The following is a 6,814-nucleotide window of genomic DNA, read 5'->3' as shown; positions in this document are numbered from 1 at the left end:
CATTTTTTAAGAAGCTACGCTACATAGGTAATTAATGAGCAGCTGAACAAGTCTTGACAGCAGCAAATTTTTTTCTTGCTCTTTTTTCAATAGCGTCAATAATGTATGGAGGGTCTCGAATTTCCATGCTCCTCGTATGCCTAGGGTCCACCAGTTCTGGCAAAATGCAGTTATAATAGAATTTTGTAAGATGTGGTTCCATCTCTTGTTTCCAACAATTGTCATCCCTTTCAATTCGAAATATTGCCATCTCTTTTTCCACTGATGTCCAAACACCAAAAATGCAATATTCCCTCTCTGAAATGCGAAGCTGTGCCTGAACTTGATAAAAATATGATTTTTTTTTTCTTTCCCAGTTTCAGTTCATCTCCTTCGAAACTCAGATATCGGATGTTCCCTTGTTTAACTGCTGCAGTAACATCTTTTCCAATTGCAGATTATGGACACTTGACTTCTGCAAGACCCTTTTCTCCAATAACACCATCCGGAGTGGCACCCAAGAAAGGCAATTCCTTGTCAATGAAGAGTTCACTTTTTCCAACCTTAATTCCTTCTTGTTTTTCTAGTTGTTCTATAGCTATCACCTCAAAATTTTTACCATGGTAAATTGCAGGCACATTCAAAATATCGGAGGTATAAACAATACTGCGAACTAAGTTCACGCAGCTTGTTGATGCACGTCTACGACAGACGTTCCCGAAATTAGAAGCCGTTAGAATTTTTCTACGTGTTTAAAGCCATTTTCCGCTTCCTGCCTGGAGAATTGTGTCTGTCTCTAACTGTTGATGGTCCTATTGTGTTAGTTGTAACCTACTGAGGAAAGCATGTTTCTGTTCCTCAAATGTTTCTGGATCCATGTCAGGCTGTTGACATTGAGGACCATAGTCCTTTTCTCCATAGGTTTTGGTGAGAGATTTTTTTGGCTGTTTTTTTTTATGATAATTTGTGCGTTTTTTTTAAATTCCCGTCTTCGAAGTTCCCGCCTTCTGAATTCTAATCTTTTTGAAATTTTATTCGGACTTATACCCTTGAACATGCTTTTTTGTAACACATATTGTGGTGTTTTTGTATTGTGTGCTATTACAGCATCAGCACATCTCCCTTGATAAGATCGTTTCGTGGCACTCTTTTTCCTCCGGAAAATTTCGCAATTATTGAATTGAATTGTTCGACTTTGTTGCTATCTACATCATGTATGAGGCTTCAAGAATGAGCAGCTAAATACTGACATTCTTTATAAATATGAGACCACAAAGAATTTTTTCTAACTCTGGGACAATGTTTGACTCGCCGTCTTTTCGACCATCGCAGAAGTAACCTAAAGTACTGCAATTTTTGTGCTCACCAAAAACGTGGCTCGGACCATTTTAAATATCGCATTTCAACTGTGAAACTTTAACTTGATCGGTGCCCTGTGACTTTCTGTAAGCGATTGCTTTTTGCAATCCAATGGATAGTTTACTCATTTTTATATAAACTATTTTCCTCAGAATGGTAGTCCCAAGATTAGCATTTTCACTCGCAGAAATAATTTTCTTCCTGTAATTGCGGAGCAGATGATTCCTGCATTCTATCTTCTCAACAGTAAGAGTGTTATATGGCCTAGCTTCCAGAATTTTCTTGTATACACTGCTGTCACCATCGGCTATAATTTTGGCATACTTTATGTTGTAGTTAAACTCTTTTTGAATCCTTCTACTATTATTTTGGCTTCCATGTTACTTGAGCTACCTTCGTGGTTTTTATAGCAATCGTGTGAAGGGATAGATTCGTTATTTTTCTCTCGAGCGCAAACATAGCACTATTTGTTTGCAACTGCCTTGAACAAAACTTTCTTTTTGTTTGCAACTCCAGAAAGTGCATCGTATTTACATTTGTAGGAGCGTTTGCACCAACAGCCATCGACAACAATAGTAATGAGGGGAATGTTATGCTCGTCAACTTCATCATTGGCTCTCGCTAATTCAGCTTCTTCGCGTGCAGCCTCTTCCATTTTTTCTGAAGCTGCTTTTCCCCGGCCATTACAGCTAACATCGTGATGTTTGGAATAAGTTGCTGGTGCCATGCAAGGCACGCCTTTTGCTGCACATAATTCTTGTAATTGAGAATACCTTGCCCCAATGCCCATAACTCCACCAACAGCCCTTGAATTCATATCCATAACTGAATTATCTTCCATATTATGCGTAGGAACACAGAGTCATGTTGTACATAATACAAAAAAATACAATAATAGATAAAAAATTCTTTCGAATTTTTTTTATTACACACATATTTGCAAGAGTACACCCAAACGATTCATTATGCTGACTTGCTTCCGTGAGTATTTGTAAGTACGACATATCTACAAATCAGACACCGTATAACACTTCTTCAGTTTTCTCTTCTTCACTTGAAAACACTCTTTCGCCCTGAGAACAGCTAGTTGGTGAGGATGTGGATGTTTGCTGCTTTTGGAGTACCAAACCGTTGTCTTCCTTTACATGTTCAATATATTCATCCAAATGTTTATATTTTCTTGGAATAATGAATAAACTGTTCGGCTGAAACAATCCATAAATACATTATTTTTGAATAACTTATATCTATTAATGTACCTAAAATCATGTTATATTTCTATGTCCATAAAATATGTAGGTATATATTATTGTTTCTCAAGTTACGAATAAAACAGGAGTATTGATAGCAGTAAAAGTACTTATAGTAGCTGTAGTATTTTTAATAGTTTTTTGTCCAATGTATGATGCATAATTTGAAAAGTCTTGCTACAATATAAATATTTTTAGTGCTTAAGTCAATGCTGTTTATGTTTTAACTGGGGATGGTGTATCACTTTTAAGTAAGGTCAATAAAAGATGTTGTCTATTGTCACTAAATGTGGTTAAGATTTTTTACTGTCTTCATTTTTTAGCCCTGTTTTTAGTGAAATTTCTGATTAAAAAACATTTATGTAGTTTGAGTAGTTGTGTAATTTTTCAATTGAAGTATATTCGTAAAGTTAAATTATAACTTAACTGTAATTTTTTTAACAGGTCAATATATTTAAAAGCAATATCATTGTCATTCAGCTAACCTGATTGCTTGTCACTGAATTGTTGATACATCTACTGTCTACAGTTGGCTCATTCCTGTCCACCAGCTCGTATGGAATGTCAATGGCTCCTTCGGTGGTTGACCAGAAAGAACATCCTGCTTCCATCTCAAATAGTTTCAGAGGCGGTTGCATTTCTATGTAAGACATGGCTGTAGAGCTGAAAGAGCCACATTACAGTAGCAATAACATTTAACTATTTATATTGATTTATTTAGATAGAAATATAGTTTCGAAAGAATGTCTAGTTTCGTGTAATAGTATAACTACCCGACCGTGTGCAAATTATACGAAATAATTAAAGTAAAATTTTTTTCAGGAAATATTTGAAGAAAGAAAAATAGCATGTATTAAAAACGCTTTGTAATTAACTTATTTCTAAAGTGGGCTAAGGGACTTACATACACTGCCCATCTTCATTGTGCAGGACATTGGCTACAGAGTAGTTATTCTCTTCATCTGATGTGTCATTTTCTCTTGAAGAAATTTCTTGTGCCGTTTTTACTCCCTGGCTGCCAAGGTGACATCGTGAGTCTCTACCTTCCGGAACTTGATAACTGCAGCTATAAAATTTAAATTTTTTCCTGCAATGCATAAAATTTATCCTTTTTTAATACCTAGACTTCTTTATTTTTTGTGCAATAAATGACCTTACACTGAACAGACCAAAAATCTTATGTATATTTTGGCCAAACCATATTTGTTAAATTAATAGAACTGGTTGTGTTGCCGATCTTACTTTCTCTAAATTAATAACTTAGATTTGTTTTAAATAATATGTAAACAGTTACTCAATTTGCCGGATAGCTTTCTTCATAGTAAACTACTTCATGCACTCCGGATGTTATTTCGTTTTCAATCAGTGCTTGATGTCTGCAGTGATCTTGATAGGCTCTGGTTTTCCAATTCTTCATTGACATTGTTTTGTTTAGGTATAGTTTTTTTCCTGTGAATAAATTGATAATTCAGTGCCAAATAAAAAAATGTACACATATGTTATACACATTTTAAAGGTTAATACTACAACGTTAATACACACATATTATATGCTTCGACAGTGAGGAGCCAGAGTTTGTTTCCCCCCTCCCCCTCCCCCTTGCCAACAGGGAGCTCAGCCTGTCAAAACTTATAACTTATGGATGCATTACATATCATAAACTTACATATTTAACCTATATATTTTAAATAAACTTTTCAATATGCGATTGTTCATCTAAGATAACTCAATATTATGGTCGGGAAGATGTTGGAGGTGAGAGATCACAAGGTAAGTTTCGACTACGCAGGCTAATGAACGCCATATTTATTTTGTATGACATATTACAAAACAAACTGACCTTTGACTCCAGTATGCTTTGAGATCAGTAGCTTTATTTTTCTTTCTTGTTGGAGAAATATAAGGATTTCCTGCGAACACATGTACTTATCGCGATATCCGATACCCCGACGCGCTGATAAGGCGACCGAGCAGCCGTCAGACGAACTTCCCCTCCGCTGCCTTCACAGCAGCCGCTAGCCCCACTCCTCGGCTCCAGTCGCCGGCTGAAGAATACGCCGCGCGAGGGAGACACTTCTCGGCAGAATAAATGTGCGGAAATGCATTTCGTCGTAGAAGAATTCTGGGCGTTTTTCAGCGGTGACCTATGTATGTTTTTACACCATTTTAATCAACGATTAATACTCTATCGGTGTGTGTGTCTACTTTTTTTGTGTGCATTACACACGATACATAAAACAGCTGCGTAAAACCACACATTCGGAAATATTTTTACCTATGTTACGAATTTTAAAAAGCATTATAAAAATTATAGATCGACCCATTCATCCTTTCCCTATACATACAAAAACATGACAATTTTATCTGTAATGGAAAGCTGCAGATTCTTCTTAACAAAAGGCCCTACAATCATGCCCTGAACACTGTCTGTATAGGCCTCTTAATGTTGAGCTGCGAAGCTCTGTTTTGAGTTTTTGTGTTTTTTAAAGATAAGTTAATAAATTACATTAATCTCGAATCGCTGTTGTGTTTTGTGATTACGTTAATTTCGTGTGTATTCCTGGGCTTCTGTGTTCATTTAGGCGAAAAGGAGAAGGGGGGGGGGTGATTGATTTGTTTAATCCGAGCAGTCGGCCTATAATGCTCGGAGTGAGATTTTTTTATTTTTTTTTATTAATAACTATATTTTATTTGTTGTAATTTTGCCTGGAGCTGTTAGTGACTGTGTATAGCTATATACACACATATATATATGTGTGTGTGTGTGTTGTCTGGGCTGCGAGGTTCCTAAGACCGTGGGCCACTGACCCCCTTCCTTAACCTGGAGCGAGGGCCAGGCCTGTTGAGGGCTGGCTCGTCGCGTACCTGCAGCCAGCATCTCTGCTAGTAGCTCCGGCACCGCACCGATGTCCTGGTAGGTACATGTCCAGCAAGGAGTGTCTCGAGCCACTGCGAGCCCGCCACTACACCGCGTTCACAAGCGCCAGTGTGAAAACGGAGTCGGAGTAAGCAAGTGAATTGTTTGTGTTGTTGCTGCAGAGAAAGAAATGCCATAAAAAACAGAAGATACTGAATCCATCCGATTCTTTGTTGAGCAATAGCATAACTATTTCTAACCAACTTTTTTTTTTGTAACTTTTTGAGTATTCCTTTGCAGGCACGTCCCACCCTACTTCTGAGATAAAAAAGCTTCGGTGTGGAAACTAGATTCCGCCATCAATCGCAGAAACAGTTTTATTGCAGGAAGGGCTTGATTGAAAAACGCGCCAGTGTGTGCACGACCTCTTGCCGCTGCTGGCGTGAGTGCGCAGCTCGGTGTGAGTAGCTCTGAGTGGTTTCGCGTCGCCACTGCGTGGCCCAGCGTGAAGGCAGCCTCAGAGCCATGTTCTGCAACAGCAACCTTCCTTTTTTCCACAAACCCTGCCGAAAAGTCATCCTGTAGCTGCCTCTGTTTTCACATCGAACTGCCAATGAATCCGCAACTTATCGCTACAAATACTGTGAGGCCGTAACCAGGAATTTGTGAAGGAGGGCGTTCAGTGTGTAACCATTAGATCATTTTTTAGGATTACCTGTTTTTTTATAGTTGAATTTTAAAAGAACATTGACTGACACACTGAAATCTCAGGGAATACCATCCTTTCAGAGCTCCTAAGTTAGAGCATAGAAATTTTGCGCGAGGAAAAAAACTGAACATTTTATGTTTTGGTTTTTATTTAATTGTTTTTAATACTTTGTTCTTAAATAAACTTTTTTATGATTTCGTTTAAACAAGTGTTAGTAAACACATTAAACACACCGGTCAAGTTTGTATGAAACTCATTCTTATCGACAGTAACCGGTATTCAATATAGACTACTTAGAAACCTAATTACTACCGCTTCTGTGTACGAGGCATTTCAGTGTATAATGGGAAGGAAACACATTATTGTAACCCTCTAAGGATTAGTGTGATCCTTCCAAAATAATTTCTCTGTAAGTCCATGTTTCTGAATCCTCACTGATCTTATTTGATTTGCACTCAGCATAGCGTGGGTTCGAGCCCCGACTAAATACCTCGCCTGTTTGTTCGATTCGGCACACATTAGCAGTCACCTATGCTCATTTAGGTCGGTATTCTAAGATACAAAAAAAAAGGGGGGGTTAGGTGTTGAATATGCTACACCTGCACCCTAACCATATTCCTCGTGCACGATAAGACACGGCCAGTCTCTTATTTTTAGGCA

Source organism: Bacillus rossius, chromosome 1 (genome assembly GCF_032445375.1).
Source record: "Bacillus rossius redtenbacheri isolate Brsri chromosome 1, Brsri_v3, whole genome shotgun sequence".
Lineage (NCBI taxonomy): Eukaryota > Metazoa > Arthropoda > Insecta > Phasmatodea > Bacillidae > Bacillus > Bacillus rossius.
This window is presented reverse-complemented; position numbering follows the sequence as displayed.